This window comes from Xenopus laevis, chromosome 3L, assembly GCF_017654675.1.
Source record: "Xenopus laevis strain J_2021 chromosome 3L, Xenopus_laevis_v10.1, whole genome shotgun sequence".
Classification (NCBI taxonomy): Eukaryota; Metazoa; Chordata; class Amphibia; order Anura; family Pipidae; genus Xenopus; species Xenopus laevis.
In genome coordinates this window covers 153,817,146-153,841,482 of record NC_054375.1, presented here as the reverse complement: position 1 = coordinate 153,841,482, position 24,337 = coordinate 153,817,146, and the positions used below count along the sequence as shown (strand labels likewise).

General features: G+C 37.5%; 12 non-coding genes across 12 annotated transcripts; all 12 read right to left on the bottom strand.

Moving 5' to 3' along the window:
- Window positions 1-1,333: 1,333 nt before the first annotated feature.
- trnat-cgu lies at window positions 1,334-1,407 on the bottom strand. The gene has a single exon. It is a non-coding gene; the product is annotated as a tRNA-Thr (tRNA).
- Window positions 1,408-2,227: 820 nt separating this feature from the next.
- Window positions 2,228-2,309, bottom strand: trnas-gcu. The gene has a single exon. It is a non-coding gene; the product is annotated as a tRNA-Ser (tRNA).
- Window positions 2,310-2,867: 558 nt separating this feature from the next.
- trnat-cgu lies at window positions 2,868-2,941 on the bottom strand. The gene has a single exon. It is a non-coding gene; the product is annotated as a tRNA-Thr (tRNA).
- Window positions 2,942-5,298: 2,357 nt separating this feature from the next.
- trnat-cgu lies at window positions 5,299-5,371 on the bottom strand. Its single transcript has one exon. It is a non-coding gene; the product is annotated as a tRNA-Thr (tRNA).
- Window positions 5,372-6,196: 825 nt separating this feature from the next.
- Window positions 6,197-6,278, bottom strand: trnas-gcu. Its single transcript has one exon. It is a non-coding gene; the product is annotated as a tRNA-Ser (tRNA).
- A 1,828-nt stretch (window positions 6,279-8,106) lies between these two features.
- trnas-gcu lies at window positions 8,107-8,188 on the bottom strand. The gene has a single exon. It is a non-coding gene; the product is annotated as a tRNA-Ser (tRNA).
- An 894-nt stretch (window positions 8,189-9,082) lies between these two features.
- trnat-cgu lies at window positions 9,083-9,156 on the bottom strand. Its single transcript has one exon. It is a non-coding gene; the product is annotated as a tRNA-Thr (tRNA).
- A 520-nt stretch (window positions 9,157-9,676) lies between these two features.
- Window positions 9,677-9,750, bottom strand: trnat-agu. The gene has a single exon. It is a non-coding gene; the product is annotated as a tRNA-Thr (tRNA).
- Window positions 9,751-12,525: 2,775 nt separating this feature from the next.
- trnas-gcu lies at window positions 12,526-12,607 on the bottom strand. The gene has a single exon. It is a non-coding gene; the product is annotated as a tRNA-Ser (tRNA).
- A 1,048-nt stretch (window positions 12,608-13,655) lies between these two features.
- Window positions 13,656-13,729, bottom strand: trnat-ugu. Its single transcript has one exon. It is a non-coding gene; the product is annotated as a tRNA-Thr (tRNA).
- Window positions 13,730-15,262: 1,533 nt separating this feature from the next.
- On the bottom strand, window positions 15,263-15,336 carry trnat-cgu. Its single transcript has one exon. It is a non-coding gene; the product is annotated as a tRNA-Thr (tRNA).
- A 340-nt stretch (window positions 15,337-15,676) lies between these two features.
- On the bottom strand, window positions 15,677-15,750 carry trnat-agu. Its single transcript has one exon. It is a non-coding gene; the product is annotated as a tRNA-Thr (tRNA).
- Between the last annotated feature and the right edge of the window lie 8,587 nt (window positions 15,751-24,337).

Below are 24,337 nucleotides of genomic sequence, written 5' to 3'. Positions count from 1 at the left end.
TTAGGAGAGAAATGCTTTCTGGTAGGCTGCTGGTTTTCCTTCTCAATGTAACTGAATGTGTCTCAGTGGGACATGGGTTTTTACTATTGAGTGTTGTTCTTAGATCTACCAGGCAGCTGTTATCTTGTGTTAGGGAGCTGTTATCTGGTTACCTTCCCATTGTTCTTTTGTTTGGCTGCTGGGGGGAAAGGGAGGGGTTGATATCACTCCAACTTGCAGTACAGCAGTAAAGAGTGATTGAAGTTTATCAGAGCACAAGTCACATGACTTGGGGCACCTGGGAAATTGATAATATGTCTAGCCCCATGTCAGATTTGAAAATTGAATATAAAAAAATCTGTTTGCACTTTTGAGAAATGGATTTCAGTGCAGAATTCTGCTGGAGCAGCACCATTAACTGATTTATTTTGAAAAAAAAAAAAAGTTTTTCCTATGACAGTATCCCTTTAAGAAATATTGGCCCCATATCCAATCTGGACACCTTTTTCACATCCACCTTTATTTTGCTATAAAGAGGCAGGACTTTAAGGGACATGATTTGTCCCTCAGACACAAGAGGCAAGACTAAAAAGTTTAAAAGAAAACCAGTATATGGTACACACCCCTGTCTAGAATGTAACTGCTGCTCCTCTATAAACAAAGGTGACAAAAATAATCCCTCTACCAAAGGGCACGACATTAACATTAAAAGCTATGCCACTTGTAATTCAATGTTTGTCGTATATCTACTTAAATTCCCTTGTGGCATGGGCTATGTGGGACAGACCAAGAGAGAGGTCAAAAAAAGGATACTGGAACATAAGGGGTATATCAGAAACTACAAGGAAAATACACAGAATGATACACAAGTATAAAAGATATTATAACACACACCTCCTGTTTGTTTGGATCCAATTACTCACATCAACAATGGTGGGGGATGGTAGGGGGAGTGTTTAAAACCCTGCACGTTCTGATTGTATGTTACACTTGATAAAGGGCACATAAGCCCGAAATATGTCGTGTACTGGTGGTCGGCATTAAACAAGTAACCACAGCATTTTTATGCTTATTGAGTGCTCTCCTCATTTCTCTTTTACTAAAAGTATAAATATCAGGAAAGTGGTGACCTGTATGAGGAAAGTTGCACTATTATCTTGAACCGAGTGGGCAGTTCAGTATTTTTTATGTCTGATCTGGTATATGTTGACCCCAGACTACATTGCAGCAACTTGCACCAAGTAAAGAAATAGGGAGAAGAACTACAAAGAGCTGGAGATATCTTATTAATAGGCTATCAGCTACACAATTAGTTAATAACACCAGAAAAGTTATAGACATGTTATTAAACCTGAGGCACTGCTGAGAGTCAAACTCAGGATCTCCTGTTTACGAGACAGGCGCTTTAACCAACTAAGCCACAGCGCCAGATAGTCAAACATACTTTTTACCATCTCACAGTTAATTAAAATAAGATTTGGCTCAGTTTGATGTAAATCTTTCTATTTCCTGGTCTTTCCATATGACAGTGGCACACGTAGCTCTGCAAATATCGATAGCACTTTGGTGCAAGTGGCTATGGTCAATGTGTTCCAGATCCTACGGTGATGAAGGGAAAGCAATTCCCCTAAATTGTATCATCATTGTCATCATCATGGTGATGTGGTGATGTAAGCCAAAGAGAAAAGATTGAGTAGAGAGCAAAATGGTTTAGCAGTCCATCGTCTTAACCACTCGGCCACCTTGTCTTATATCCTTTGCCATCCTATCCAGCACCAAAATATGAAGTGTCACAATATACAACCATTTGGCACTCTGTTACATCACCTCATGCAGTATGGGATTTATCTATCTATCCTCAAGACAATACCAACTCAGAATCCCTCATTTACAAGGCAGGCACATTAACCAACCAAGCCACAACACTAATAATTCATGCCACAAAATGTGCACCATCATACAAAGTGGAAAGAACTCGCATTCTCATTAATCTCCTACTTAAACGGCTGTAAACCAATAGTTGTCCCATGATAAGAGTAATCATATTTGAGACAGATACATTAGAGATATTATTTACCCATTCAAATTGTATTCTTATACCAAGTTAACAGCTCCAATCATAAACACCAGACTTGGAGTAGTTCGACTTTGGCAGTAGCAACTAGTATTATAGGTATTAACAGAGCTTAAGTTACCATGCCTTACTCACAGATGACACTACATTAGTGAGTGCACTAAAATCACATTGCGACAAGGATGGGATTCGAACCCACGCGTGCAGAGCACAATGGATTAGCAGTCCATCGCCTTAACCACTCGGCCACCTTGTCTTGTATACAGCTGATCCATTCCCAAAGTATGAAGTGTTTGGCCCAGATCTGCAGGTTAGGAATATTGGCAGAATGCACTTGGAAATGCTTACGCTACAATATCCCTGAATAACTCCAGGCAATTCAGATTGTACCTTCAGGAACACTATAACTTTATCTGGTCCAGTCCTGGAATTTAAGAGCAAATATCCAAACCTTTGAACACTTTTGCTGTTGATTTGTGTCTGTACATTAACCACCTGCTTAGTCTGTAAGGACTTTGATAAACACTTCTCAGAAACATTGGTCATTAGATTTCCTACTTAAAACTAGTCACAGATTTTACAAAATCAGGACTTAACTACACAGGAGATATCATAGGGTTTGTCAGATCGACAGATCACATCCAACAAGATCTGGAATATGTTGACCACAGCCTACATTGCAGCAACTTGCACCAAGTAGAATAGATTGTTAGAAGTACAAAGAGCTTAAGATATTTTATTAATAGGATATCATCTACACAATTATTTATAGCATAAGAAAGATAATCGTAATATAGACATGTCATTAAAACTTAGGCACTGCTGAGAGTCGAACTCAGGATCTTCTGTTTACGAGACAGACGCTTTAACCAACTAAGCCACAGCGCCACATCACATTTTCTGTATCACAGTTAATTAAAATAAAATTTGGCTCAGTTTGATGTAAATCTTTCTATTTCCTGGTTTTCCCATTTAACAGTGGGCACACGTAACTCTGCAAATAACGATAGCACTTTGGTGCATATAATAAATTATCTGACAATTTTAGAACATGATAAACATGATTTAAGTACAATGAAGTATTTGTATATGTAATTAGAAGAAACAAGTTACTTCCCAATCATTATTAAGACCATATGAGTGCCGTGTTTTCAAAGTAAATATCCAATATACTTCTCTTTGATCAATAATCCTTTTGATATCTCCTCCCCTTGGTCCTAATTTAACTCTCTCTATGCCTTGTAATTTAACCTGATTAAAGTTACCCCATGTTTATACATGATATGTTTACCTATAGCTCATGACTGTGCTCATCCTCCTGTGTGTACTTTTCTACAATATCAAATTGTACAGTGCTCCGTATATAAGTAGCGCTTTATAAAGTAATATATACAGACATATAAAAACATATGAACCATTAGGTCTGCCTGTAGAGTAAGAAACATTGGTGGGTAACCAGCAACACAGGCAATGTCTTTCCTGACCTGTTGCAGTTGGATTAGTTACCTACCATACGGTTACTCAAGCAAATAACCTAATTATTGTGGATGAAAAATTAAAGCACAGTTAAGTCCAAATATCACTTAGCGATCCTCGTGCAGTATGGGATATCTCTATCTATCTATCTATCTATCTATCTATCTATCTATCTATCTATCTATCTATCTAACTATCTATCATCAAGACAATGCCAACTCTGAATCCCTCATTTACAAGGCAGGCACATTAACCAACCAACACTAATAATTCATGCCACAAGATGTGCACCAACCATACAAAGTGGAAAGAACTCGCATTCTCATTAATCTCCTACTTAAAAGGCTGTAAACCAATAGTTGTCCCATGATAAGAGTAATCATATTTGAGACAGATACATTAGAGATATTACTTTCAAATTCAAATTGTATTCTTATACCAACTTAACAGCTCCAATCATAAACACCAGACCTGGAGTAGTTCGACTTTGGCAGTAGCAACTAGTATTATAGGTATTAACAGAGCTTAAGATACAATGCCTTAAGGTGGCCATAGACTCAAAGATCTGCTTGTTTGGCGATATCGCCAAACAAGCGGATATTTCCCCGACATGCCATTAATGACCATGGCTATATCGTGGGTAATCTGATTGTTCAGCCGTATGATCCGATTACGATGTGCCATGGGCTCCGCCAGACGAAAGCTGTCGGCGCTCCCCACACACAATCCGAAAATTATACAAATCGAGGATTCTGTCTGTCTATAACCACCCTTACTCACAGATGATACTACATTAGTGAGTGCACTAAATTTTGAACATTACATTGCGACGAGGGTGGGATTCGTTGGTTTAGTAGTCCATCACCTTAACCACTCAGCCACCTCATCTTGTTAACACCTTACCCAATGCATCCATTCAAAGTATGAGCACTTGGAAATGCTTACGCTACAATATCCCTGAATAACTCCAGGAAATTCAGATTGTACCTTCAGGAACACTATAACTTTATCTGGTCTAGTCCTGACACTTAAAGGACCAGTAACATCAAAAATTTTTACAAAAAAAATCGTTAAAATACAACGAAAAAAACCACCAACACAAATTAAAATTTAAAATAGTAAAGCCTTTATTAAGAAATAACTTACAGAAACTCCACTTCCTGTCCTCTTCATAAGTTATTTCTTAATCCTTTTGCGGCTGCTTTGTTTCAGCTGCCTTGACAGTGATGGAGTGGGCACGGGGGTCGGCAGTCAGGGCTGCATTCCTGGAGCGGAGGAGTGGGACAGACATCGCCTTCATACTGCTGTTGGATGAAGAAGAGCTGGAGAAGGCGATCGGGCAGAGGACACGCTGTCAGTGTATAGCCAGGAGAAGAAATCGAGCGATGCAGATTGATGGTCGCCTTTTCGCCGTTTCTGAAGAGGACAGGACGTGGAGTTTCTGTAAGTTATTTCTTAATAAAGGCTTTACTATTTCAAATTTTAATTTGTGTTGGTGGTTTTTTTTCGTTGTATTCTAATGAATTTTTTGGCAAAAATTTTTGACGTTACTGGTCCTTTAAGGGCCAATATCAAAACCTTTGTACACTTTTGCCCTTGAATTGTGTCTGTACATTATACACCTGCTTAGTCTGTAAGGACTTTGATAAACACTTCTCAGAAACTTTGGTCATTAGATTTCCTACTTAAAACTAGTCACATATTTTACACAATCAGGATTTAACTACATAGGGTTTGTCAGATCACATCCAACAAAATCTGTTGACCGTAGGCACTGCTGAGAGTTGAACTCGGATCTTTTGTTTACGAGACAGACACTTTAACCAACTAAGCCACAGCGCCATATCACAGGTAATTAAAATGCAATTTGGCTCAGTTTGATGTAAATCTTTCTATTTCCTGGTTTTCCCATTTAAAAGTGGCACACATAGCTCTGCAAATATCGATAGCACTTTGGTGCAAGTGGCTATGGTGAATGTATTCCAGATCCTATGGCGATGCAGGGAAAGCAATTCACCTAAATTGTATCATAATTGTCATGATCATTGTCTTGATTTCACCAAGAAGAGGAACTGTGGTGATGTAAGCCAAGAAGAAAAGATTGAGTAGAGAGCAAAACGGTTTAGCAGTCCATCGTCTTAACCACTCGGCCACCTTGTCTTATATGCTTTGCCATCCTATCCAGCACCAAAATATGAAGTGTCACAATATACAACCATTTTGCACTCTGTTACATCACCTCATGCAGCATGGGATTTATCTATCTATCCTCAAGACGCTACCAACTCAGAATCCCTTTTTTACAAGGCAGGCACATTAACCAACCAAGCCACAACACTAATAATTCATGCCACAAGATGTGCACCAACCATACAAAGTGGAAAGAACTCGCATTCTCATTAATCTCCTACTTAAAAGGCTGTAAACCAATAGTTGTCCCATGATAAGAGTAATCATATTTGAGACAGATACATTAGAGATATTATTTACCCATTTAAATTGTATTCTTATACCAACTTAACAGCTCCAATCATAAACACCAGACTTGGAGTAGTTCGACTTTGGCAGTAGCAACTAGTATTATAGGTATTAACAGAGCTTAAGTTACCATGCCTTACTCACAGATGACTACATTAGTAAGTGCACTAATTTTTGAAAATTACATTGCGACGAGAATGGGATTCGAACCCACGCGTGCAGAGCACAATGGATTAGCAGTCCATCGCCATAACCACTCGGCCACCTCGTCTTGTACACAACTGACCCAATGTATTAATTCCCAAAGTATGAAGTGTTTGGCCCAGATCTGCAGGTTAGGAATACTGGCAGAATGCACTTGGAAATGCTTACGCTACAATATCCCTGAATAACTCCAGGAAATTCAGATTGTACCTTCAGGAACACTATAACTTTATCTGGTCCAGTCCTGGAATTTTAATGTGTCTTGATTTCACCAAGAAGAGGAACTGTGGTGATGTAAGCAAAGAAGAAAGATTGAGTAGAGAGCGAAACGGACCCCAGACTACATTGCAGCAACTTGCAACAAGTAGAATAGGTTGTTAGAACTACAAAGATCTTAAGATAGATTATTAATAGGATATAAACATTTCATTAAACCTAAGGCACTGCTGAGAGTCAAACTCAAGATCTTCTGTTTACGAGACAGACACTTTAACCAACTAAGCCACAGCTCCACATCACATGCGCGGTATCACAGTTAATTATAATAAAATTTGGCTCAGTTTGATGTAAATCTTTCTATTTCTTGGTTTTCCCATTTAACAGTGGCACACGTAACTCTGCAAATATCGATAGCACTTTGGTGCATATAATAAATTATCTGACACTTTTAGAACATGATAAACATGATTTAAGTACAATGAAGTATATGTATATGTAATTAGAAGAAGCAAGTTACTTCCCAATCATTATTAAGACCATATGGGTGCCGTGTTTTCAAACTAAATATCCAATATACTTCTCTTTGATCAATAATCCTTTTGATATCTCCTCCCCATGGTCCTAATTTAACACTCTCTATGCCTTGTAATTTAACCTGATTAAAGTCGCCCCCATGTTTATACATGATATGTTTACCTATAGCTCATGACTGTGCTCATCCTCCTGTGTGTACTTTTCTACAATGTCAAATTGTACAGTGCTCCGTATATAAGTAGCGCTTTATAAAGTGATATATACAGACACACAAAAACATATGAACCATTAGGTCTGCCTGTAGAGTAAGAAACATTGGCAGGTAACCAGCAATGTCTTTCCTGACCTGTTGCAGTTGGATTACTTACCTACCGTACGGTTACTCAAGCAAATAACCTAATTATTGTGGATGAAAAATGAAAGCACAGTTAAGTCCAAATATCACTTAGCGATCCTCATGCAGTATGGGATATCTCTATCTATCTATCTATCTATCTATCTATCTATCTATCTATCTATCTATCTATGTATCATCAAGACAATGCCAACTCAGAATCCCTCATTTACAAGGCAGGCACATTAACCAACCAACACTAATAATTCATGCCACAAGATGTGCACCAACCATACAAAGTGGAAAGAACTCGCATTCTCAGTAATCTCCTACTTAAAAGGCTGTAAACCAATAGTTGTCCCATGATAAGAGTAATCATATTTGAGACAGATACATTAGAGATATTACTTCCCCAGTCAAAATGTATTCTTATACAATTTAACAGCTCCAATCATAAACACCAGACCTAGAGTAGTAGCAACTAGTATTATAGGTATTAACAGAGCTTAAGATACAATGCCTTAAGGTGGTCATAGACTCAAAGATCCGCTTGTTTGGCGATATCGCCAAACGAGCGGATATTTCCCCGACATGCCATTAATGAGCATGGCTATATCGTGGGTAATCTGATTGCTCAGCCGTATGATCCGATTACGATGTGCCATGGGCTCCACCAGACGAAAGCTGTCGGCGCTCCCCACACACGATCCGAAAATTGTACAAATCGAGGATTCTGTCTGTCTATGGGCACCCTTACTCACAGATGATACTACATTAGTGAGTGCACTAATTTTTGAAAATTGCATTGCGACAAGGATGGGATTCGAACCCACGCGTGCAGAGCACAATGGATTAGCAGTCCATCGCCTCAACCACTCGGCCACCTGATCTTGTTAACACCTCATCCAATGCATCCATTCAAAGTATGAGCACTTGGAAATGCTTACGCTACAATATCCCTGAATAACTCCAGGAAATTCAGATTGTACCTTCAGGAACTCTATAACTTTATCTGGTCTAGTCCTGACACTTAAAGGACCAGTAACATCAAAAATTTTTACAAAAAAAATCGTTAAAATACAACGAAAAAAAACACCAACACAAATTAAAATTTAAAATAGTAAAGCCTTTATTAAGAAATAACTTACAGAAACTCCACTTCCTGTCCTCTTCATAAGTTATTTCTTAATCTTTTTGCAGCTGCTTTGTTTCAGCTGCCTTGACAGTGACGGAGTGGGCACGGGGGTCGGCAGTCAGTGCTGCATTCCTGGAGCGGAGGAGTGGGAGAGACATCGCCTTCATACTGCTGCTGGATGAAGAAGAGCTGGAGAAGGCGATCGGGCAGAGGACACGCTGTCAGTGTATAGCCAGGAGGAGAAATCGAGCGATGCAGATGGATGGTCGCCCTTTCGCCGTTTCTGAAGAGGACAGGAAGTGGAGTTTCTGTAAGTTATTTCTTAATAAAGGCTTTACTATTTCAAATTTTAATTTGTGTTGGTGTTTTTTTTTTCGTTGTATTCTAACAAATTTTTTGGTAAAAATTTTTGATGTTACTGGTCCTTTAAGGGCCAATATCCAAACCTTTGTACACTTTGGCCCTTGATTTGTGTCTGTACATTATCCACCTGCTTAGTCTGTAAGGACTTTGATAAACACTTCTCAGAAACTTTGGTCATTAGATTTCCTACTTAAAACTAGTCACATATTTTACACAATCAGGACTTAACTACACAGGAGATATCATAGGGTTTGTCAGATCACATCCAACAACATCTGCAGACCGTAGGCACTGCTGAGAGTCGAACTCAGGATCTTCTGTTTACGAGACAGACGCTTTAACCAACTAAGCCACAGCGCCATATCACAGCGCAATATCACAGCGCCCAAATCACAGGTAATTAAAAGAAAATTTGGCTCAGTTTGATGTAAATCTTTCTATTTCCTGGTTTTCCCATTTAACAGTGGCACACGTAGCTCTGCAAATATCGATAGCACTTTGGTGCAAGTGGCTACGGTCAATGTATTCCAGATCCTATGGTGATGAAGGGAAAGCAATTCCCCTGAATTGTATCATCATTGTCATGATCATTGTCTTGATTTCACCAAGAAGAGAAAATGTGGTAATGTAAGCCAAGGAGAAAAGATTGAGTAGAGCACAAAATGGTTTAGCAGTCCATCGTCTTAACCACTCGGCCACCTTGTCTTATGAATGTTTTTTCCATCCTATCCAGTACCAAAATATGAAGTGTTTGGCCCATATTTTTCTGAATGCACTGGGATATGCTCAATTAATTTTAATAACTAACCATTTGGCACTGGAGCCACGTCGGCCTATGTATGGCACGTGGTATTTATAAAATTGACATGTGAAAAAAAAGAGGCACTGCTGAGATTTGAACTCAGGATCTCCTGTTTACTAGACAGGCGCTTTAACCAACTAAGCCACAGCACCAACACCTGCTTTAGCATACTGCTTTCACCAACTGCTTAAATAAAGAATCCACCCCCATGTTAGAAGTTTTGCCATCAATTTTCTTAATTTGAGAAATCATTTTTCAAAAACATTGGCCATTAGATCTCCTACTATAGAAAGCAAAGCATTTGAAAAACCTTAATCAGACAATAGTTACTGCACTGAGGGTGGGATCCACATATTTCTACCCTGGTTCACAGGTTCAAGCTACTCAATCAAGGTTGAGGTTCTCTTTTTGTGCCAAATTCTTAGAAGACCAACAACCCCAAAAGCCATTCCTTCTAAAAGGTCAGCAAGAGCTTTGTACCTCCCCAGCCAAGTTTTATTCTTTGACTCAAATGAGTTGTGTGTGAGTTTTATGTTTTTCTGCTGTCTGTTTGTTCAATCTTAAGGATATTTGCTGGGAAACCATGCCTGTGTTTGCTATAGACTGTTTATCCAGCAATATATGTAGAACAAAAGAATCAATCTCCTTATTTTTGCCATAGCTAAAGTATGTCTCATATGTGCAGAATTTAAACCTAAACCTAAAATGTATGATCAAATCAGAAAGTAATATAATAACCCCTATACTATATCTGCCTAAAATATTCTTTTTGTCTGGATATTAAAAAGGTGTGCAGTAGTATTCTCTGACAATGGACTACACACACACACAGCTCATCTCACACTTGTGTTTACCAGTGTTGGAAAATTGTCAGGACATTGATGGAATATCAGAAAGAGAGAAACTGTAGCTCACTTTGGTCGGTTTGGGATTGGGAGACTGGGAGAATGCACTGGGTGCTAATGTCACAATATACAACCATTTGGCACATTGTTACATCACCTCATGCAGCATGGGATTTATCTATCTATCATTAAGATTCTACCAACTCAGAATCCCTCATTTACAAGGCAGGAACATGAATCTACCAAGTCACAGTACTAATAATACATGTCACAAGATGTGCAGCAACCATACAAAGTGGAAAGAACTCACATTAATCTCCTACTTAAAAGGCTGTAAACCAATAGTTGTCCTGTGAAGGGTACTCATATTTAAGACAGATACATTAGAGATATTTCCCCATCCAAATTGTATTCTTATACGAACTTTAAAGCATCAATAATAGCCACAAAACCTGGAATAGTTTGATTTAGGTGGTAGCAACTAGTATTAAAGGTATTAACAGAGATTACGATATCTTGCCTTACTCACTCCATTAGTTATGCACAAATTTCTTGAAAATTACATCCTGACAAGAATGGGATTTGAACCCACGCACGCAGAGTACAATGGATTAGCAGTCTTTCACCTGAACCACTCGTCCACCTCACCTTATAAACATCAGTGGTCATGTACCATTCCCAAAGTATGAAGTGTGTGGCCCAGATCTGCAGGTTAGGAATACTGGCAGAATGTACTTGGAAATGCTTACGCTACAATATCCCTGAATAACTCCAGGAAATTCAGATTGTACCTTCAGGAACACCATAACTTTATCTGGTCCAGTCCTGGCACCGCTTAGTTTGTAAGGTACAGACTAAGGGACAGGGACCTCATTTCTTCTGTGTCTCTTACCTTCTGCCACTTAATATCCATATATTTATACTTTTATACTATTACTGTGCTCATCCTCCTGTGTGTACTTTTCTACAATGTCAAATTGTACAGTGCTTCATATCTAAGTAGCGCTTTATAAAGTAATATATACAGACATACAAAAACATATGAACCATTAGGTCTGCCTGTCAGGTAACTGTCTCTTCACCTTAGCAACAGTGGATATGGCATTTATAAAATAAATATGATCCAAAGTGAAGGCGCTGATGATCTCCTGTTTACTAGACAGGCACTTTAACCGACTAAGCACCAGCTGACAAACCATTATAATTACATTTAGAAAATCTACTAACACTTTTCAAGCTGTTCAAGGTGTATTCTTGCTTTGATAAACACTTCTCAGAAACATTGGTCATTAGATTTTCTACTTACTCAAAACTAGTCACAGATTTTACACAATCAGGACTTAACTACACAGGAGATATCATAGGGTGTTTTACATTGACAGATCTGGCAGAATGCACTTGGAAATGCTTACGCTACAATATCCCTGAATAACTTTGTACACTTTTTCCCTCAATATGGCAATTATAAAAAAATCAAAGCAAACCAAAGGCACTGCTGAGATTTGAACTCAGGATCTCCTGTTTACTAGACAGGCGCTTTAACCAACTAAGCCACTGCACCAACTGACTAAGCAATATCTTTAAATAAAATAATTTTCTAACACTTCTCAAGCTTTTCAAGATGCTTTGATAAACACTTCTCAGAAACATTGGTTATTAGATTTCCTACTTACTTAGATACCTTGCCTTAAGCTCCCCATAGACGCGATGATTCTTCTTGCTGAACGACCGATTTTAGGGAAGTCCGACCAATCCTTAGAAATTATCGTGCGGTTAGTGGGATTCGAACGATCGTACATCTTATGATTTTTCGGCTGACATCTGTCAGGAAATTGATCGGCCAGGTCAAAAAATCTTTGTCAGTCCCAGTGCAATCTATCTATGTTTGCAGGGCCAAGCAGGCAGCTCCATTTGTTTTTCTGGAAAATTGGTCTTTTTAGTTGATGGTCAATTTGTACGATAGTACGATCATTCCGAGAAAATGGTGGTCTCACGATGAGGATCGGACCTTTTAAAAATCTCAACACCTATGGCCAGCTTAACTCAATTAAAGGTGCCCTAATTTTTTTGAAAAGTTCATCGCGACGAGGATGGGATTCGAACCCACGCGTGCAGAGCACAATGGATTAGCAGTCCATCGCCTTAACCACTCGGCCACCTCATCTTGTATACATAAAATGTCATGTATCCATTCCCAAAGTATGAAGTGTTTGTCCCAGATCTGCAGGTTAGGAATACTGGCAGAATGCACTTGGAAATGCTTACGCTACAATATCCCTGAATAACTCCAGGAAATTCAGATTGTACCTTCAGGAACACTATAACTTTATCTGGTCCTGTCCTGACACTTAAGGGCCAATATCCAAACCTTTGTACACTTTTGCCCTCGATTTGTGTCTGTACATTATCCACCTGCTTAGTCTGTAAGGACTTTGATAAACGCTTCTCAGAAACATTGGTCATTAGATTTCCTACTTACTGTGTTTTAGATCCACAGATTACATTGAACAAGTCTGATCTGGTATATGATGAAGGATGCAAAATTGAACCATAAAATTCACCTATGAGTGTTCCCATTCTGAAATGAATTTCCTTGATGTCAAAATTTGCATAAATGAAGGTAAAGTGTGTACTAGTCTATACCGCAAGTCTGTAGACAAAAACAATTTGCTACATTCCAGAAGCTTCCAGAACTCCAAGATAAAACAAGCCATACCGAAAGGGCAGTATATGAGAGCTAAGAGAATTTGTTCCAGCCCAGAGAGTTACACAAAGGCAAAAACCTGCCTTACTGAATGGTTTGTTGGAAAAGGATATAAATACAATGTATTAAATAATGCCATAAACGAAGTAGAAACTCTCCCAAGAGAGAATTTATTGGCCAAAAGACCAAAAAATTCAGCAAAAAAATGTAACAGAACAAAGAATATCCTTTGTGTCTACATTCAATCAACATAGTGATATGACCGAAACTGTCATTAAAGGGATACTGTCATGGGAAAACATGTTTTTTTCAAAATTAATCAGTTAATAGTGCTGCTCCAGCAGAATTCTGCACTGAAATCCATTTCTCAAAAGAGCAAACAGCTTTTTTTATATTCAATTTTGAAATCTGACATGGGGCTAGACATTTTAGTCGTCTTACTAATAGGATATCACCTACACAATTAGTTAATAGCACCAGAAAAGTTATAGACATTTTATTAAACCGTAGGCACTGCTGAGAGTCGAACTCAGGATCTCCTGTTTACAAGACAGGCGCTTTAACCAACTAAGCCACAGCGCCAGATGGTCCACCAAATACTTTCCCATATCACAGTTAATTAAAATAAAAATTTGGCTCAGTTTAATCTAAATCTTTCTATTTCCTGGTCTTTTCATATGACAGTGGCACATGTAACTCTGCAAATATCGATAGCACTTTGGTGCAAGTGACTATGGTCAATGTATTCCAGATCCTATGGTGATGAAGATAAAGCTATTCCCCTAAATTGTATCATAATTATCATGATCATTGTCTTGATTTCACCAAGAAGAGGAACTGTGGTGATGTAAGCCAAGAAGAAAAGATTGAGTAGAGAGCAAAACGGTTTAGCAGTCCATCGTCTTAACCACTCGGCCACCTTGTCTTATATGCTTTGCCATCCTATCCAGCACCAAAATATGAAGTGTCACAATATACAACCATTTGGCACTCTGTTACATCACCTCCTGCAACATGGGATTTATCTATCTATCATCAAGACAATACCAACTCAGAATCCCTCATTTACAAGGCAGGCACATTAACCAACCAACACTAATAATTCATGCCACAAGATGTGCACCAACCATACAAAGTGGAAAGAACTCGCATTCTCATTAATCTCCTACTTAAAAGGCTGTAAACCAATAGTTGTCCCATGATAAGAGTAATCATATTTGAGACAGATACATTAGAGATATTATTTACCCATTCAAATTGTATTCTTATACCAACTTAACAGCTCCAATCATAAACACCAGACTTGGAGTAGTTCGACTTTGGCAGTAGCAACTAGTATTATAGGTATTAACAGAGCTTAAGATACAATGCCTTAAGGGGCCCATAGACTCAAAGATTTCGCCAAACGAGCGGATATTTCCCCGACATGCCATTAATGAGCATGGCTATATCGTGGGTAATCTGATTGTTCAGCCGTATGATCTGATTACGATGTGCCATGGGCTCCACCAGACGAAAGCTGTCGGCGCTCCCCACACACGATCCGAAAATCGTACAAATCGAGGATTCTGTGTGTCTATGGCCACCCTTACTCACAGATGATACTACATTAGTGAGTGCACTAATATTTGAAAATTTCATTGCAACGAGGCTGGGATTTGAACCCACGCGTGCAGAGCACAATAGATTAGCAGTCCATCGCCTTAACCACCTCGTCTTGATAACACCTAATCCAATGCAGCCATTCAAAGTATGAAGTGTTTGGCCCAGATCTGTAGGTTAGGAATACTGGCAGAATGTACTTGGAAATGCTTACGCTACAATATCCCTGAATAACTCCAGGAAATTCAGATTGTACCTTCAGGAACACTATAACTTTATCTGGTCTAGTCCTGACACTTAAGGGCCAATATCCAAACCTTTGTACACTTTTGCCCTTGATTTGTGTCTGTACATTATCCACCTGCTTAGTCTGTAAGGACTTTGATAAACACTTCTCAGAAACATGGGTCATTAGATTTCCTACTTAAAACTAATCACATATTTTACACAATCAGGACTTAACTACACAGGAGATATCATAGGGTTTGTCAGATCACATCCAACAAAATCTGTAGGCACTGCTGAGAGTCGAACTCAGGATCTTCTGTTTACGAGACAGACGCTTTAACCAACTAAGCCACAGCGCCATATCACAGTCACATCACATCATCATTTTATCATCATTGTCATGATCATTGTTATGATTTCACCAAGAAGAGAAAATGTGGTGATGTAAGCCAAGGAGAAAAGATTGAGTAGAGCACAAAAAATGGTTTAGCAGTTCATCGTCTTAACCACTCGGCCACCTTGTCTTATGAATGTTTTTACCATCCTATCCAGTACCAAAATATGAAGTGTTTGGCCCATATTTTTCAGAATGCACTGGGATATGCTCAATTAATTTTAATAACTAACCATTTGGCACTGGAGCCAGGTCGGCCTATGTATGGCACGTGGTATTTATAAAATGGACATGTGAAAAAAAAGAGGCACTGCTGAGATTTGAACTCAGGATCTCCTGTTTACTAGACAGGCGCTTTAACCAACTAAGCCACAGCACCAAGACCTGCTTTAGCGTGTTGCTTTCACCAACTGCTTAAAAAAAAATCCACCCCCATGTTAGAAGTTTTGAGAAATCATTTTTCAAAAACATTTGCCATTAGATCTCCTACTATAGAAAGCAAAGCATTTGAGAAACCTTAATCAGACAATAGTTACTGCACTGAGGGTGGGATCCACATATTTCGACCCTGGTTCACAGGTTCAAGGTACTCAATCAAGGTTGAGGTTCTCTTTTTGTGCCAAATTCTTAGAAGACCAACAACCCCAAAAGCCATTCCTTCTAAAAAGTCAGCAAGAGCTTTGTACCTCCCCAGCCAAGTTTTATTCTTTGACTCAAATAAGTTGTGTGTGAGTTTTATGTTTTTCTGCTGTCTGTTTGTTCAATCTTAAGGATATTTGCTGGGTAACCATGCCTGTGTTTGCTATAGACTGTTTATCCAGCAATATATGTAGAACAAAAGAAGCAATCTCCTTATTTTTGCCATAGCTAAAGTATGTCTCATATGTGCAGAATTTAAACCTAAACCTAAAATGTATGATCAAATCAGAAAGTAATATAATAACCCCTATACTATATCTGCCTAAAATATTCTTTTTGTCTGGATATTAAAAAGGTGTGCAGTAGTATTCTCTGACAATGGACTACACACACACAGCTCATCTCACACTTGTGTTTACCAGTGTTGGAAAATTGTCAGGACATTGATGGAATATCAGCGGATGTAGAAAAGAGAGAAACTGTAACTCACTTTGGCCTGTTTGGGATTGGGAGACTGGGAGAATGCACTGGGTGCTAATGTCACAATATACAACCATTTGGCACAATGTTACATCACCTCATGCAGCATGGGATTTATCTATCTACCGTATATACTCGAGTATAAGCCGACCCGAGTATAAGCCGAGGTACCTAATTTTACCTATGAAAACTGGGAAAACTTATTGACTCTAGTATAAGCCTAGACACAACTACAGCCCTGTCTCCCAGCAGCGATAAATTCTGCCAAAGCGACCCCCCCATCGATCAACCGGACTTCTTTGCAAAGTTGATGGTGACAGAGAATTGCCAAATGGATTACTGTGTGCATTGTCCCACTGTCCCACTACCATGTGCAGAGGGTGCTGTTTGATATTGCCATCACTGTTAATCTTTCATATAACCAACAGATGGCGCTGTGTGATATTGCAGTCACTGTTATTCTTTCATACAACCAACAGATGGCACTGTGTGATATTGCAGTCACTGTTATTCTTTCATACAACCAACAGATGGCGCTGTGTGATATTGCAGTCACTGTTATTCTTTCATACAACCAACAGATGGCGCTGTGTGATATTGCAGTCACTGTTATTCTTTCATACAACCAACAGATGGCGCTGTGTGATATTGCAGTCACTGTTATTCTTTCATATAACCAACAGAGGGCGCTGTGTGATATTGCAGTCACTGTTATTCTTTCATATAACCAACAGAGGGTGCTGTGTGATATTGCAGTCACTGTTATTCTTTCATATAACCAACAGAGGGCGCTGTGTGATATTGCAGTCACTGTTATTCTTTCATATAACAAACAGAGGGCATTGTGGGATATTGCAGTCTTTCCCCAAGTGTACTGTTGGTATAGGAATGATTAAAAGTGACTGCAATCTCAGCTACTCGGGTCGGGTACCGCTGACCCCAGTATAAGCCGCGGTAGACTTTTTCAACACATTTTGGATGCTGAAAAACTCGGCTTATACATGGGTATATACGGTATCATTAAGATTCTGCCAACTCAGAATCCCTCATTTACAAGGCAGGAACTTGAATCTACCAAGTCACAGTACTAATAATACATGCCACAAGATATGCACCAACCATACAAAGTGGAAAGAACTCACATTAATCTCCTACTTAAAAGGTTATGAACCAATAGTTGTCCCATGATGAGAGTACTCAGATATATTAGAGATATTTACCCGTCCAAATTGTATTCTTATACCAACTTAACAGCTCAAATCATAACCACCAGTCCTGGAATATTTCAACTTTGGCAGTAGCAACTAGTATTATATGTATTAGCAGAGATTAAGGTACCATGCCTTAAACTGGCCATAGACGCAAAGATCTGATCGTACAAATTGAGGACGAGCTTTTTCGTCGTTTGGTCGATCGGATAGGTTAAAGGGATACTGCCATGGAAAAAAAAAAATTTTCAAAATGAATCAGTTAATAGTGCTGCTCCAGCAGAATTCTACACTGAAATCCATTTCTCAAAAGAGCAAACAGATTTTTTTTATTTTCAATTTTGAAATCTGACATGGGGCTAGACATATTGTCAATTTCCCAGCTGCCCCAAGTCCCGAGGGGAGAGAGGAGGAGAGGCGAGGGGAGAGAGGAGGAGAGGCGAGGGGAGAGAGGAGGAGACGCGAGGATTGACGCTCACGTGCGTGAGCGCGCACTTACGCACACGCACGCAACGCTCGTCGAGATGGCCGCGATGGCCTAGAGGCTAGCGCTGCACATGGGAAACTTCCCCTGAGACCCGACTGAGGCTAAAATGGGAAGACACAATAAGCCAAACGCACAACCGCAGTCACCTAAGACAAAGCAAAATACGGCAAGTAAACGGAAAGCAAACAGCAACCCTGCATCTAATTCAATTGCGGAGCTCCTAACAAAGGGAAAGGAGGCGCATAAAGATACACCGAAAGGACAGAAAATGGCGCCGGTAAGGAAGCAAGCGATTGAAAGAAGTTCAAGAGATCCAAGTGTTTCTTCATACACAACGGATATAGACAGCGAAGAGGAGACAGATATGCGCTCTTACCTGAAATGCTTACCAACAAAGCTTGAGATTAAAGGGATGCTGCAGGAGGTGACACTGGCGCTGCATGATGAACTAAAAGAGATAAGGAAAGATCTTGTGAGTATGTTAACCCGAACGGAACAGCTTGAACACTGTCAACAAAAGGTAATAACTTACTCTAAATCTCTAAATGATAAAATTCATGCACAATCTATACAAATAGCTGATCTAGAACGCCAGACTGAAGACTATGAAAATAGATGCCGTAGAAGCAATATAAGAGTGCGAGGCTTACCAGAGACAGTAATACAGAATGATTTAAGAAATGTATTACAGCATTTATTCAATAATATACTGCAAAATGACCAAGATAAAGAAGTAAAGATTGATAGATGTCATAGAGTATTTAAAGCAAAAAATGCACCACAAGGAGCACCCCGAGATGTATTATGTGCTCTACATGAATACGCTATAAAAGAGGAGATAATGCTGAAAGCAAGAGAGGCAAAGGGCGTAAAATATAAAGATACTGAAATCCTTCTACTACAGGACCTTTCGGGTAAAACGTTACAAAAGAGGAGATCACTGAAACCACTAATAGATATATTAAGGAGTGCTGATATTCAAACAAAATGGGGGTTTCCATTTTGCCTCTCTGCAAAAAAAGATGGACAATGGTTCAATCTAAGACTACCTGAGGAAACAGATGGCTTTTTAATGCAATTAGGGATCGAGAGAATAAATTTACCTGGATGGAATCCTAAAAAAGTCCCAGATGAAAATGATCCCAGATTGGAGGATTGGTGGCAGACTCCAAAACTACAGAGAAAAAAGAATACAAGTATAGCAAAAGAAAGAGAAGATGGAAACCTCTAGAGAACTCACTGAACTGATTTAATTGGTTTAAGGGGGACCGAGAATATAAAGATAAAGAATATCATTTACATAGATGATATATATATATACAGCAATAAACCCCCGTAGATATTAGGAGTTATCTGTATCAAGAAGGTTAACTATGCTTCCCATTTAGGGGTTTTGTGTGTTTGTGTTTTTTCCCTTTTTTTTTTTTTTTTTTTTTTTAATTTTTTTTTTTTTATTTATTTATTTTTTTATTTTTTTTTTTTTTATATTTTTTTTATTTTATTTATTTATTTTTTTTTTTTTACCACCCCTATTCTGCCCACTCATTTCTATCCCACCCCTTCCATCCCTTTTTCACCCCCCTTTCCCCCCCCCTTTTTTTTTTTTTTTTTTTCTTCCTTCACACTCACTTCTTTCCTATTCCTCCCCTCCCTTTCCCTCCCTTTCCCCCCAAAAAAAAAGGATTATTTCCCGTGTGCACATTGGTGGGAGAGATTTCTCGCACCTCATATAGCTTCTTTTTTTCTATACCTACCACAGAGCCTTCTTGAATAAATTCTTATATATCCTTATTGGAATCACCAAATAGGAGCAATCTTCAGTCTCACTCTCTCACTAGGACAGCCTGAATTGTCCTAAAACTAAAATAGCCACATTTAAGATATACAAGTTCTACTTAAGTATTATAGGAAGTTTAATTAACTTTTTTTTAAAAAGTGGCTTTCTTGATGTATGTACAATTCTTAACTCTTTTTTTTTTTTTTTTTTTTTTTTTGTGTTTGTTGTGCCTTTCGACCCCCCACTTTTTGCAGGCAATATTTGTTACACACTGCCCTTGGGTGAAATTTATCAAATATGTCGATTATTACATAAAGCTGCTTTACAATATGTTAATCATATATAATCTATGAATAAGCAATGTATGTACACCATGTGGTCACTATTGTGATATGATTATTACTTTGTTTGCATCTTTTTCGTGTTTTATATCTTTTTTTTATGGAATGCAAATTAATATCGATAAATGTTAATGGGTTTAATGAACCGGTAAAGAGATCACAGATAATGAAACATTGTAACGACCTAGGGGCTAATATTGTTTTTTGCCAAGAAACTCATTTTAAAGAAGGGAAAACACCAATACTAAATCACAGATTTTATGATAAGATTTTTATGGCTAATAATACGGAAAATAAGACAAAAGGGGTATTAATTATGCTTCATAAAAACACACCGTTTACAGTGAAAGGAGAATACAAAAGAGAAGATGGTAGATGCTTAATTGTGAAGGGGAATTGTATGGTATTACAGTAACATTGTGTAACATATACCTGCCGAATACGAAACAACATAAGATATTAAGAGAAATTATAAGGAAACTTGAAGATTATCATGAAGGAATGGTCATAGTAGGAGGTGACTTCAACGTACCCTTAAATCCAATTTTGGATAGCTCCACAGGGAAGACACACATTAACCATTCTGTATTAAGAAAGATAAACCAGATGTTACTGGGAGAAGAACTGGCGGATATATGGAGATGTATGCACTCATCAGAAAGAGACTACACGCACTATTCAGCAATGCATAAGAAATACTCTAGAATTGATTATTTTTTCATCCAACATAGATGGTTACAGATTGTCAAAAAGAGTAAAATAGAAACAAGCTTTCAATCAGACCATTGCCCAATTAGTATTATTATAGAGCTCCCAAATACATTAAAACAATGCTTTAATTGGGTGCTAAATGAAAGTTTAATACAAGATATAAAATATAAAGATAAAATTAAAAAAGCGATAACGGATTTTTTTGAAGAAAATAAGAGTACAGATACATCTCCACATATACGCTGGGAGACACACAAATGCGTTATAAGAGGAACACTAATTGCTATGGGAGCCCATAATAAAAAAGAAAAACAGGAAAAAATTAAAAAGACTTGGGAAGAAATAATAAGTTTGGAACAAACTCATAAAAATACAGGAAATGAATATATAATGACTCAATTAATAATTAAAAGAAAAGAACTAAAATCATTATTAGATATAAAAACATCTAAGATCTTCTTTAAATCTAAGATGGAAATTTATGAATATGGTAATAAATGTGGAAAATTTTTAGCTAATAAATTAAAAACACAATATAAAAAGACGTTTATACACAAAATGAAAAATGAAGAAAATAATATGGTCTTTACAACAAAAGAAATAGCTAGAAGTTTCCAAGAATATTATAATAAACTCTATAACTTAAACGATCAAAAAAGAAAATCCAAAGAAGATGAGCAAAAAACCAAAATCGATATGATTAACTTTCTGCAAACACTTAAAATTCCGAGAATCCCTACAGAGGTAATGGAAAATTTAGAATTACCATTTACTGAAAATGAACTTAGAAAAATAATTCGAGAACTCACCGTAGGGAAAAGCCCAGGCCCGGATGGACTAACCGCCCTGTATTACAAAAAATTTCAGAATGAGCTACTTACAACACTTTTAGAATTATATAATGAACAAAATAGAAAAAGCAATATTCCAAGCCAATCACAAGAAGCACATATTACGGTTATATATAAAGAAGGGAAGGACCCGACGGACTGTGCTAGTTATAGACCCATCTCTTTAATTAACCTGGACCAAAAAATATTTGCCAAACTTATAGCAGACAGATTACAAAAATACTTACCAATGTTAATACAAAAAGACCAATGCGGATTTGTACCTAAGAGAGAAGGGAAAAATAATATAATTAGAACATTAAATTTGATTAAGACAATACAAAAAAGAAATCAAGAAGCAGTAATAATATCAATGGATGCAGAAAAAGCGTTCGATAGACTATCCTGGGATTATATGGAAAAAGTATTATGGTATATGGGATTTGGAGATAAGTTAGTGAGCAAAATAATGTCATTATATATAACCCCAAATGCAAAGGTAAAGATTAACGGTACTTTATCTGAAAAAATTAATATAAGGAATGGCACTAGACAGGGATGTCCCTATCTCCTATATTATTTGTCCTATGTATTGAAACCCTACTTAATGCAATTAGAGAAGAAGAAGATATAAAGGGAGTTAAAATTAGGGGAACACAACATAAAGTAGCAGCATTTGCTGATGATTTACTATTTTATGTATCTGAACCCAAAATAACAATTCCACATATAATGAGACTATTAGAGAGATATAAAACGTTTACAAATTTCAAAATTAACTATAAAAAATCTGAAATATTAAACTTAAACCTGAAAAAAGAAGAGGCAGAGCAACTGGAAAAAAAATTTCTCTTAAAATGGTCAACTAAGGAAATCAAATACTTGGGAATCTATATTACTTCTCAAGCAAACCAATTATACATCAGAAATTATGTCCCATTATTCCAAATAATAGAAAGAGAATTGGTTAGATATAAAAACATTAATATTTCATGGTTTGGAAGAATGAATATTATTAAAATGATGATACTCCCTCAGATATTGTATATATTCCAGGCTTTACCGATATATTTACCAAAAGGATTTTTTTCAAAAATGAAAAGTATTTTGATGAGATATGTCTGGAGAGACAAACCACCAAGGGTATCATATGCGAATCTGATCCGGAAAAAAAAAGAAGGAGGGGTGAGCTTCCCATGTCTTTTTACTTACTATGAAGCAGTACATGTGTCAAGGGTGTTAAACTGGGCCTTAGAGGATGATTCATCACCATGGTTCAATGCTGAAAGAGGAGATGAGGGTATATTATTAGGAGCCGTCTTTGGATCCAACATAATATTAGATGTAAAAACAGATAAAAAAGAACTTACAGTTGCACCAACTTTAAAGGTATGGGGAAGGAAAAATAGAAAATTAACCATAATCACCTACCCATCTATTATGAGTCCAATATGTGATAATCCCATCTTTGTTCCGGGTCAAGAAGATAGATTATTGAAAAAATGGGAAGAAAAGGAAGGTAAAATATTGAGAATAAAAGATTTTCTTGAGAAAGATGGAATAATCACAACAGGAAACTTAATAGCAAAATATGGATACCACCCAAGAACAGACTGGGTATTAAACCAGATAAGACACTTTATCTGTTCCTTGGGATTGAAAGATATTAGGAGACCCTTAACTTGGTTTGAGAAATTTATAGACAAAGGAGAGAAAATACAACACAGCCTATCGAGAACTTACAGGGAGTTAATTAAAGGATCATTAAGCAAACCATGTTTCTTTAAAAAATGGGAGGAGGAATTAAAAATATCCCTATCAGATCAGGAGTGGAATTATATTTGCAAAGCTAATATAGAGATATCTAAGGATACAAAACTGCAAGAATTTAGTTATAAGTTGATATCTAGATGGTATTATACACCGACTAAACTGCATAACATGTATGGAATGCCCGAGACATGCTGGAGATGTGGAAAAGAGAAGGGAACATATATTCATCTATGGCTGGAATGTGAGGTGATTAGACCATTTTGGGACTATGTCCGATCTGTAATAGATAAAATGGGAACCCATATATCAGATACAGATATAACACAAATTATACTGCTTTATGATTATAAAGAGAAAAAAACTATCACCGACCCAGTAACTAAATTAATAATAGCTGTGGCAAGGAACATGATACCTCATAAATGGAAAACAAAATTATCAATAAATAAAATATCATGGATTAAGGAAATTGAAGAAATACGAGGCATAGAAGAAATAATAGCAAAAAAAAGGGGGAAAATGAATAAACACCATAAACTATGGGAACTTTGGTGCGATTTCCTAGGAAATGATGGTCAATTAAGAAGGGGGGAATAATAATAAAAACTTGTGTATCTTTTTTTTTTTTTTTCTCTTTTTTCTTTCTTCTTCTTTATGTATTTACTGATTTATGTATAAAGTAAAATGAATTTACTGAAGTTGTGATGAATATGCAAGGAG